This window comes from Schistocerca cancellata, chromosome 2 (genome assembly GCF_023864275.1).
Source record: "Schistocerca cancellata isolate TAMUIC-IGC-003103 chromosome 2, iqSchCanc2.1, whole genome shotgun sequence".
NCBI lineage: Eukaryota > Metazoa > Arthropoda > Insecta > Orthoptera > Acrididae > Schistocerca > Schistocerca cancellata.
In genome coordinates, this window is record NC_064627.1 from 1,151,230,752 (window position 1) to 1,151,243,499 (window position 12,748).

Below are 12,748 nucleotides of genomic sequence, written 5' to 3' on the forward strand. Positions count from 1 at the left end.
ACTTTCATATCAACAGCCTCAAAATGCATATTGTAGACTTTGGGATATGTTACAGGTCAGTGTCACACCAAGATTGTGGAGAAAGGGGGGGGGGGGGGGGGGCGGCACGTCACTCTCCAACAAGTGTTTACCAATAAGTAAGTGGCGGAAAATTATGGGTATAGGACGGCTTAAACATGTGGAAAATGAGATTTTTATAATTCACTCACTGTATTTGACATTTATTATTCCTTTAAAATCGCACAACTTCAATAAAACACAGTTTAATCATTCACACACTTATTTCACAATTATTTCACTTTTAAACTGCAAATCGTCTAAGAGCTGTCTTGAATCTTCAAGAGTCTCTCTCAAAAACAGCCTTGATGTGGATAGATACGTACAGCAACCAGTAATCAGAGTCAGAACTGTGTCTGCAAAAACACAAGGATTATTAAACAATTTTTGCTGTCATTAATTACTAGCAATATAATTGACAGAGTAGATTGCTAATATTTGCTATAATGAATATCACATTTGCAAGAACGATCTCACTGAAGTAATTAAGTCCATCGAAACACTTAGAAACTAACCTCTCGTCTAACGAAAACGCTCTAAAGACGCAGTGGCAATTTCTTCAGATCTGTTGACAATGATATTTTGAGTTATCACTTTACTGAGTGACTGAAATGTAGTTCAGGTACCTGTGAACATAACAATATGTTAGAATTCATTTTCTAAATACGAACTATTATGGTACTGTACGGCTACTTACATATTAATTACACTATTAATATTTTCACAGTTGTTTCTTTAATACAAAATTAAAGCCAACGGAAGAAAAAACTAAAACATACTTGCCAATGACAGGTTTGTTGAGATGCTATTTTCTGTGTTGACAGATGTAACTTTTTCATACGGTGGTAAGTCGCAGGAATCACAGAAATCGCAGAAGTCACAGAAATCGCAGAAGTAGCAGAAATCGCAGAAGTAGCAGAAGTCACAGAAATCGCAGAAGTAGCAGAAATCGCGGAAGTAGCAGAAATCGCAGAAATAGCAGTGGCGGAGGGATACACGACCTATGTTCCTTAACTGCGACTCTTAACTGCGACAAATCACAGTTAAGAATAACAGATACTGAAAAGTAGCATTCACAGAAATCACTGATATCGGAAAATCGCAGTTTAGTCCATCACTACTGACGGCGGCGGTGCACAAATGCTGCGCAGCTAGCGCCATTCGACGGCCAACACCGCGGTTCCTGGTGTGTCCGCTGTGCCGTGCGTGTGATCATTGCTTGTACAGCCCTCTCGCAGTGTCCGGAGCAAGTATGGTGGGTCTGACACACCGGTGTCAATGTGTTCTTTTTTCCATTTCCAGGAGTGTATTATAACCCGTACTCATAAATCTGCAAGACAGAAAGAGATGAAAAAAATTGTGGCATTGATGGTCCGGAGGCACTAGCTGCGGAAGTTGGGCGGCGAGTTGCGAGTCTTGCTCCAGGTGAGGCCCAACCTGCGTGTTGGTGATGGCGAAATCATGATTGGGGCAATACAACAGCCAGCCCACGAGTGGAAAAAAAATCTGCAAGTCGGACGGGAATCCAACCTGGGCCGTTTGCATGAGAAGCAAAAGCGTTACCACTAAGCTAAGCAGGCGGACAAGAGGTGAAAATTTCGACACGAGAGACGCCACACTGTACAGAAAACTCGCAGAAAGAAGAGGAGGAGAATTAGGTAGCAAGCATTGTCACTGGTGAAATCGGGAATGGGTAACTGTCGCGAAGGATGAGTTCTCATTGTCAGTAAAAGTTGCTAACTAGATGTTCCCCTTGTAAGAACATCGATGTTCCACCTGAGCTATCCGTAATCACTTGAGCAGATGACGGAGAGCTCTAACCTTCCCCTACTTGTGCACTCCTTTGCCAACTACACACAGCCTTCTCTGCACGCTTCGTTGAACTATCAACCATGGCACTACTGATAGGGCAGGAAAGAACTTAAGAAAAAATTTAAGAGTTATCTACAAAGTAAAAGCAATTTTATAGAATCAACGATCTGGAACCAACAGCAAAATAGCGGTCACGTCGTTCCACCCTTCCTGTCAGGCATTTAATGCAGCCATGTATACAAGAGAATCTCTGTAATAGGAGAAGTAAGTGTAGTTCTGCGGCGGTTCATGAGGTACTACAAACAGCTCGAAATTTGCTGAGAAATGTAATGTTTATGTTTCCAATGCAGGTCATAACAGCCAATTCGAATTCAGATGGCAACAGTCAGTCAGGTTCATGCAGTACATATTCCACTGCGAAGAGAAATGTTCAATCTGAAATCCTAAAACTTTTAATGCTTCATGTACGGATAATACATTACATGTTACTTTGGCCGAATGCATATATGATGCACTGATGAACTGACCGCTTTGGGGTTGGAGCGCACTTTCCTCGTTAATAGTATTGAGTAAATTCTGCACGTACATAAATTATTTGATCAGAAGTATTCGAAATCCTGGTGCAAGGCACAATCGACCACTAGACGTTACGCGGGACGGACGCGCCGGTGTAAAGGAGACAGGGGGTATTTTGGTGCCAGTAGAGAAGCCGTAGAAATGCTGGAACACGTGAGGCAATACTGACCCTACGACTTATTTTAGAAGCTAGATTAAGAAAAGGCAGACCTACATTTCTACCATTTGTGGACTTAGAGAAAGCTTTTGACAATGTTGACTGGAATACTCTTGTAAGTAGGCTGTTTATGTTTTCTTATTGGAAACGTTACGTAGCGCTCTGTATGAAAATCACTGGCTGTGCTGTGTGCAGTCTGTGGCTAGTTTGCATTGTTGTCTGCCATTATAGTGTTGGGCAGCGGCAGCTGGATGTGAACAGCGCGTAGCTTTGTGCAGTTGGAGGTGAGCCGCCAGCAGTGGTGGATGTGTGGAGAGAAATGGCGGAGTTTTGATATTTGTAAGAATGGATGTTATGAACTGCTATATATATTATGACTATTAAGGTAAATACAATGTTTGTTCTCTATTAACATCTTTCATTTGCTAACTATACCTATCAGTAGTTAGTGCCTTCCGTAGTTTGAATCTTTTATTTAGCTGGCAGTAGTGGCGCTCGCTGTACTGCAGTAGTTCGAGTAACGGAGATTTTTGGTGAGGTAAGTGATTTGTGAAAGGTATAGATTAATGTTAGTCAGGGCCATTATTTTGTAGGGATTTTTGAAAGTCAGATTGCGTTGCGCTAAAAAAAAATATTGTGTGTCGGTTTAAGCACAGTCATGTATAATTTTGCAAACGGGACATTTCATATGTCGACCCTTAGCCGAGGATACCTCACTGGAATCTTCTGATTTTTTCTTGTAGTTTGTATAATTAGTGTAGATTTTGTTTATTGCTATTGCGTAATTGTAGAGAGAATCTCCTTTGTAGTTGCAGTCTTTCATTGTTGTACAGTAAAACAGTTGTGGCATGCATGTAGATTTGCACCAAGTATTTCGCAGCTGCGCTTGCAATTAACTAGATATTGTTTTCAGTGCTATGTTAATGTGTTCCCCTATTTTTGCTCTTCAAATTGTGTTTTTCTGTGTTGTCGTGTGAAATATTGTGACAGTAATGGCGTGTGAAAAACGTAACACTAGGCTCCAAAGTAAACTGAGAAATGACAGTGAAGACGAAAGCAGTGTGTTAACGCCACCATGTAATGAATTAACTAATTTTCAAACTAGTAATTTGGTAACTGTGCATAGGGAAATGGAGCGGGCGTCAAATAATGGTGTAGACAGTGAAACAGGTAGTAAACAGGGAAGCATTATCGATCGATCGGTCGGCAACAGCTCGCCTCAGGAATTAGGAATGACAGAACACAATATTGCAAATACTGTAGACTTAGGTTTTGGGTTCTCACCGTTTTCTCAAATGAGTCAAGACACATTTTCCGCTTCTCAAAATTTGAATGTTGCCGGTGCAAATTCACTGCCGAAAAGCACTGAGGAACATGTTTCAGACACCAGTGCATTGTTATTACAATTAATGCAACAAATGGGACAATAGCTTCAAAAGTTAGACACAATGGAACAAAATCAGAGACAAACACAGCAAAAGCTTCAAAAGTTAGACACACACAGAGACAATCACAGCAACAGTTAGACGCAATGGAACAAAATCTTCACATCACGCTTGAACAAACACTGATTTGACTACTGAGTTACATAAAATCGAATCGAAATGTCAAAAAGTCTGTAACGACGTAAAAACACAAATTTGTGAGTATTTTCAACCTATCTTTTCGCATCATGAAAACGCTTTTCGCGTCATGAAAATGCATTACAGAATCACGAAGCAGCCATAAAAGAACTGCAAACTATTGTTCATGAAAATCATGACACCTTGCAAGCTAAAATGGACTCAGTTGCATCTACCGATTCGGTTACGCAACTTGCAAAAACTCAGGAAAACTTAAAGGACACAGAAGAAAGACACATGGAGGAAATTAGTTCATTATCAGAGAAAGTAGTTGAACTTTCGGATCAGCTAAATAATTTATCTACGAAGGTATGATAATCTGAATGACACAAAACCAGTAGTCATTAATGACACAGAAGAGTGCGAACAAATTAGGAAATTCAAACAAAATCAGAATCAAATTAATACGCAACACCAAAGAGAAATCCGGGAAGTACAAGTTCAGCTGACACTGGTAATACAAGAATTACGTATTTCAGAGGCCACTTGCGCTCCAATACAGGAAGAGGGACATAGAAATACGGAACAGCCACAAAATAATAACTCAGGGCACTTCGGAAATTATGAAAGAAATTGGCAAGGTACACCGAATTTTGAGATGGAACCGCCAACACGACATAACAATGACCGATATGCTACTCGCCGACACGATGATTTTGACTATAACCTGTTCATTACTACACGTAAATTCAAAACGTTTAAGAATTCTGCCAAAGACATTCATCCACAAGCGTGGCTCCATCAATTCTCTCATTGTTTTCCTCCCAACTGGTCACTGGAGCACAGTGTGGCTACTTGGAGAATGAACCAGCTGTAAGAATGCGATCGGTCATTCACGATTGTCACAGTGAAGGAGAATTTTACCATGCATTCCTCTCAGCATATTGGTCTCAAGCTACACAAGACCGAGTAAAACATAGCATCATAATGATGAAACATTTCGAACAATCTGAATTTTCCAGTCTTATGAAATATTTTGAAGACATGTTGCATAAGAATCAGTATCTTTCAAACCCATACAGCCCCTCAGAACTCATCCGCATTTGCTTAATCAAACTGCCTGAACATTTACGACATATTATTTTAGCAGGACGTTGCAAAGACGACATTGAAGCTTTTCAGGGACTGTTACAAGAACTGGAAATTGACAAAAGGAGAAAACTACACAGTAAAGCAAATGCAAAGAAATTATATATTGATCAGAAAGTTCTCATTAAAGCACATTCATTGTCACATAAGAAGAAACACTTGAGTCACAAATTCTTTCTAGTTTACAATGGACCTTACAGAATCCGACGTATACCACATGATAATTACGTTGAAGTTGAAACTCTGCGTACTAGGAAGAGTAAAGGTTTACACCACATTTCACATGTAAAACCATTTATTGACAGATAATCTGCTTTTTAACTTAGTCTTTGCAATTTTCACTTCACGCTACTTGTACAATTTGTCACACTGAGAAACTGTTAACATGCAACAATGTTTTGAAGTTCAATATCCACTCAAGAACCAAGAGAACTTACTTAAACAGAAATTACGAATGCATTGTTATAGTGAACAGACGACACAGTGTTATTGTGTGTGTACATTCTTGCTTGTTAGTTGCACGATTACGTAACGACTATAAGGCTCACATACTTAGAACATTTACCAGTACTGCTAATGAGATTTTAATGCAACATTTTGGTGTACTTGAAAATACATTCTGAATTAAAGTACTTTCTGAGAGATACCAGATGACACAGTGGTTAGTTTATGTGACAGCTACATGATTATATCACGACGTTACTAATGGGTGACAATTTACAATGTTGCTTTTGCAGTGTATCTGTTTTATATCTGCACAGTTTTTCTGAATTCTTCTGGAAAGCAAAACATGTTTAATAGTAACTTTTGTGGTATAGCTACAATGAGACAGCCTTTTCCGTAGCACAACAATATGTTACAGTACAGTACTTTCTTCATCACGCCAATAAGCATATTAACTACGATATCTATACGGAAAGCATTTCACTTTTGTCTAACATGAGGTAAGTACATTGGCTTCTGTAGAACTTAGCTTTTGGAGGACAATAACTACGACACTTCCACAGAGATTATCTTACAACAAGATGCACATTTAGCGCTACAGGACACGCATTTCAGTGATTAATTTTGTACTTAAAACATTTATTTTTAAAGATTTTTGAATTACAAAGAAAGTTTTCCGTGATAAATTTCATTCCATTGCTGTAATCTGGAACACCTGAGGGTACAATTACATTAATCCTCAGGGGGGTACACGCTTACTTTGTGTACCATGTGTTTGGCAAGCACAAGGAGCCCTAGCTAATAAGGTATTTGCTTATACAACTTTACACATCGGTACCATATTCCTCTAACACACAAATTACACAGCTATCTGATCATTTAACTGAGAGATAAACTTTTTTTTACATCAGTAACACATGTTTATGTAATTACACAGTTGGATAACTTCACGGTTATGAAACTGTATTTTGTCTGTACCTTGTGAACTGTTCATATTTTTTTAGAACCATTGTGATACTATGAGAGCTTTGAATGATGTATTTGGTATGAGATCATGATTTTTAAAGTACGTTTGAGGTAGATGACACTACTGAAATGAGCAGAGAATTTTCTTTAGATTTTGAAATTATTGCAGAAAGCTACGACGTTTTTGAGATTTCATTGAGGTGTTATGATGTTATTATTATGACGATGATGTGTATTATGCTGCTGAGGTATGTTTATGATTAATAGGCTGATGCTATATGAGTTATTTGATTATGCTACGTATCTGTTATGATGAAATATTGAAGAAGTGTCGACGAATATGTATATGTGTAATAAGGTAAGGAATAATGAGTAGTGGTTAGGGACGCTGATTTGTGAAAAGGTTGTTGGAAATCAAGAATCATACCTTAAGAGTTATGAAACGTGTGTAAATGCGTGAATGTATCACAGTGCCGACGAAAGTTTTTTGGACTCTGTTATATCAATAGCATTATGTTTCCACAGGTTTGTAACGCAAATTCTTGACCTGTGAAATATTTTTATATGAGACTGTCACTGTAGCGGAAACTGCTGTCGTAAATATTTCGGTAAGAAAGTTAAGTGACCACCTGCACGTAATGCGTCGTGGGCACCCAGCTGTGTCAGACACCTGGAGAAAAAGCCATTAGGGTGTGGCTTTCCAGCGCACAGGTAGAAAAAAAAAGGGGAGGCCATTATCCTCGCCATTGACATTCCTTTAGAGAAAGCATCGCAAATACGACACGCTCATTACTTGGAAAGATACTTACATCTGCACACCTGATTATGACATGCGTCTTTCTACGAGAGTTGAGAGAATTTCTACGAACTTATGAAATGCCACATGACTATTGAATGATATTTTTATGCTTTGCTTTTCGTAGTTGCTTATTTCATTTAATATCTAGTTTACAGCTGTGTTGCAGCATTGGTTTTATAAAATAAAATAAAATGCATTTGCTAATGTGAACACTTTCTGTCAACAGATCTATTAAATAATAATTTTGTGATCCACATTCTTCAAAAAAGGAGCACTTGGAAAGGAAAGAACAATAAGAAGGGACTAGTAACAGTAACTGCATACATAATATTCTTTTCAAGTACATGGTAATATTTTTTTTTACAACATGTTGTTGTGGTGCACCACTTTAATTACATAGACATTAAGATGTGAATATACATTTCCCTTATCTGCCTTGTAGTCTTTAGTGTAATATTTTTTATGCTTGAGCTATGTCATGTTTAGGTATAATTTGCTGCTGCTGCTGTTTGCCAGGCATAGTGTTACTGAATTTGACTTTGTGTTACTCTGCTAAGCCAGTTTACTACTGATTTATTTTTCTTGTTTGCTGCACAGTGCCTTATATTTGTTGTAATATTGCAATTGCTTTGCCTATTTAAATTTTTTGTCATTGATGTTTGTGTTAATTGTTTTGTGCTGCTGCATTGCCTCGTCCCTTAGTTTAGCATCTGAGCTCAGTAGATTTAAGTTAGCTTAAGAGGGGGTAGCCTATAAGAGAATGAGTTGCAATGAATTTGAAGAAATGCACTGAGAGGTTATACGAGAAAAATACAGAAAGCATGCTTGGATAGGATTTTTTTGGCTGGAGCAAATATCGAAATAAGAAAAAAAAAGATCTATGGAATGAAGTTTTGGGGTGGACTGCAGTACCAAATGTTACACTGAAAACAAACCCTGTCCTTTCCTTTTGTGTTATCCCACTATGTGTTTGTGTACCCTTGTGTATTTGTTTTCTTCCTGTCTCTGTGTAGTTTCACAGAATTTTTTCTTCTTTTAATATTAAGCTACATTCACTATGATGAGGAATACTGTTCTCCTCAAATATAATTGGCATTAATAATATGTTATTTACCTTTTAAAGATGTTTAGACATTATTTGTTCTGTTTTGTTTTAATGCTCATGTGTGAAGTTGATGTTTCAATAATTATTCTGGTCTTTTATGTATGTACTCATGTAATAATTCCTGTAACACTGATGTATATGTTATTTCAATTCTTTTGTAAAGCCTGTATTTCTACAAATGTTATCTGTATTGTTATGTTTTTAATTATGTATTTTGTACCTTTGTAATTGTATTCTCATGTTATAATATTGTAATTGACACCATTTCATCAAATTAAGTAACTTGTAAGTTACATTTCACTGCACACGTTTCAGTTGGTCATAGTATATGGACAATATGTGAGAAGTAGGGACTGTTAGTGTTTGCACGTGTGTTAATAATTCAGCAAGGGACTGGATAACAGCATTACTGGTTCTAAGGACAATTCCAAAAACTTCGTGAGTGCACAAGTGGTGGTTTATGGACTTGCTATCTTCTCTGCAAGACTCTTCGATGGTGATTGTGCACCTGCACAGTCGCAGCAGATGGCTGCTGGCCATCTCTACAAGGACTACAGTGGGTCTACACCTTTGATGACCCACCAATACAATTATTTCTACAAGAACTACAGTGGGTCTGCACCTCTGGTGGCCCACCAATACCACAATCTCTACCAGGACTACAGTGGGTCTGCTCTGTGATGACCTACCTACCAATCTTCTTCAAAACGTCGAATGACTCTGCTGTGGGTTTGCTCTGTTGTGGCCCATTACCTGTCAGCATGTCAAGAGTCAGCACTGTCTTTCAGTTGGAAGGACAACACTACTTCTTCAAGACTGCATGGAAATCCACTACTTCCGTGTGCATTGTCTTTTACTGCTCAGACTTTGAAAAAAAAAAAAAAAAACACTGAAATTTTACTGTGATGAACAATCTGGACTGTCTTTATGAACTGTGAGAAAATTTTAGCTTTTGACCAACTTTGTATAAATAAGTGTGTGCATTTGATATCTTTGTTATTGTAATTATGAAAAATTTTTTCAAATCATTATTGGCCACTGCCCAAAACAATTTGTAAAATTTTTTGTGGGGAGCATGGGGGCTATGTAAGTAGGCTGTTTATGTTTTCTTATTGGCAACGTTATGTAGCGCTCTGTATGAAAATCTCTGGCTGTGCTGTGCGCAGTCTGTGGCTAGTTTGCATTGTTGTCTGCCATTATAGTGTTGGGCAGCGGCAGCTGGATGTGAACAGCGCGTAGCGTTGTGCAGTTGGAGGTGAGCCGCCAGCAGTGGTGGATGTGTGAAGAGAAATGGCGGAGTTTTGATATTTGTAAGAATGGATGTTATGAACTGCTATATATATTATGACTATTAAGGTAAATACAATGTTTGTTCTCTATTAACATCTTTCATTTGCTAACTATGCCTATCAGTAGTTAGTGCCTTCCGTAGTTTGAATCTTTTATTTAGCTGGCAGTAGTGGCGCTCGCTGTACTGCAGTAGTTCGAGTAACGGAGATTTTTGGTGAGGTAAGTGATTTGTGAAAGGTATAGATTAATGTTAGTCAGTGCCATTCTTTTGTAGGGATTTTTGAAAGTCAGATTGCGTTGCGCTAAAAAAAAAAAATATTCTGCGTCAGTTTAAGCACAGTCATGTATAATTTTTCAAACGGGACGTTTCACTCTCTTTCAAATTCTAAAGGTGGCAGGGACAAAATACAGGGAACAAAAGGATATTTACAATTTGTACAGAAACCAGATGGCATCAAAGGGAAGCAGTGGTTGGGAAGGGAGTGAGACAGGGTTGTAGCATCTCCCCAATGTTATTCAATCTGCATATTGAGCAAGCACTTAAGGAAACAAAAGAAGAATTCGGAGGAGGTATTAAAATCCATTCGCCGATGACATTGTAATTCTGTCAGAGACAGCAAAGGACTTGGAAGAGCAGTTGAATGGAATGGACAGTGCCTTGAAAGGAGGATATAAGATGAACATCAACAAAACCAAAACGAGGATAATGGAATGTAGTCGAGTTAAGTTGAGTGATGGTGAGGGAATTAGATTAGGAAATGCGACACTTAAAGTAGCGAAGGAATTTTGCTATTTGGGGAGCAAAATAACTGATGATGGTCAAAGTAGAGACGATATAAAATGTAGACTGGCAATGGAAAGGAAAGCGTTTCTGAAGAAGAGAAATTTGTTAACATCGAGTATAGATTTAAGTGTCAGGAAGTCGTTTTTGAAAGTATTTCTTTGGACTGTAGCCATGTATGGAAGTGAAACATGGACGATAAATAGTTTGGAAAAGAAGAGAATAGAAGCTTTCGAAATGTGGTGCTACAGAAGAATGCTGAAGATTGGATGGGTAGATCACATAACTAATGAGGAGGTATTGAATAGAATTGGGGAGAAGAGAAATTTGTGGCACAACTTGACAAGAAGAAGGGGCCGGTTGGTAAGACATGTTCTGAGGCATCAAGGGATCACAAATTTAGCGATGGAGGGCAGCGTGTAGGGTAAAAATCGTAGAGGGAGACCAAGAGATGAATACACTAAGCAGATGCAGAAGAATTTAGGTTGCAGGAAGTACTGGGAGATGAAGAAGCTATGCCCAATAATACAATGGGTCCGTCAGGAAATCTCAGTGCCTTCGAGGGTGGACAAGTCACTGGATGCCACCTCAGATCCATCAGGATGGTTTCAGTCCTTCTAAGGCTGGCCCCATCAACTGTTGGAGACATCACTGTGAGATGAAACGCGAAGGAAAAACCGCAGCTAGATCGAGGCCAGGGTGTGCAGATGGACAGGAACCATCGAGGATTGTGGTGAGTGGTTGTAGAAAATCGCCTGAAATCAATGGAATGTCACTTGTAATTCTAGAGCGCTACCGGCAACTAGCGCAATGACGATGAGCAGGGAGTTAAAAAGAATGTGGCAGAATGGCCGAGCAGCTCCTCTTACCCTATAATTTCTGTAGTTCAAAAAAATGGTTCAAGTGGCTCTGAGCACTATGGGACTTAACATCTGATGTCATCAGTCCCCTAGAACTTAGAACTACATAAACCCAACTAACCTAAGGACGTCACACACATCCATGCCCGAGACAGGATTCGAAACTGCGATCGTAGCGTTCTGTAGGTAAGTGACGCTTGATGTAGGCAGTGGGTGACTGGAAACTGCTGATTTGGACTCATGGTTGTACTGACTTCTAGCATAAGACATGCCTTCACCAGATTTCGAGTATTCACCTACACTAAGAAGGAACGCCTTGAGTGCGAGGTCACAAAAGGCCAGTGATGTTTACGGCATTCAGTGTCCCTCACATTGTCTGCCATGCAACTACAATTTTGGCTGCTAATGGTAACAGGCGGAGGGACTGGAGTGGTGAGCACAGCTTGAGGCTACGGAGCGTAGCTGAACTGCTTAGCCGACGAGTAACTGGCAACAGTGCTGCAGTGTTAGTGATGTTGATACAAAGTAGAGCAATATAAAAGATAAACAAAGCAGACACTGTATTATATCTAAAACAGCAGCTGCCGATGTTGACGTTTGGTCAGAAAGGAGCACAAGGAACTTTAAAGAGTGACAAAGAAGTGACAGATGAAATAGTAACGTTTCTGCAAATGAGTCAGTGGAATGTGTGGTGTCCTATATGTCGACTGTGCGGACAATGTACATGAGGAGTAAAACGATGACAATACGTGCTTAACAAGTCAAAGTGCTGTTGAAACTCGTGTCGAGCCACGGCGTTTGTCATCCTTGTCGGACAGGGAGCCACAAATCCCGCCTCCAGTAGAACGTAGTAAAGCACTGTCGTCATCAAAGCAGCAGGTACTAAGATCATCCAAGGCATAGTTAAAAAAATTGGGTTACAAACAGATTTCGACCAAGTCTGCAGCAATACGACCGTGTAGTGCATAAGACAAACTACGGATATTCAAAGGAGGCCAAGGCGCACTTTTTAGAAAATAAACTGGTGTTTGCACGTTTAAAGCGCGTTCGGTACAATTTACAGAATGAACGTGATAGTGACGTGCTACGTTATGCACATCGAATTGCGTACGACATAGATTACAGTGATTTCAAGGGAAGCAGTGGACAGTTGCATAACTTCAAACAATGCTACAGAACTGGAAGACGTA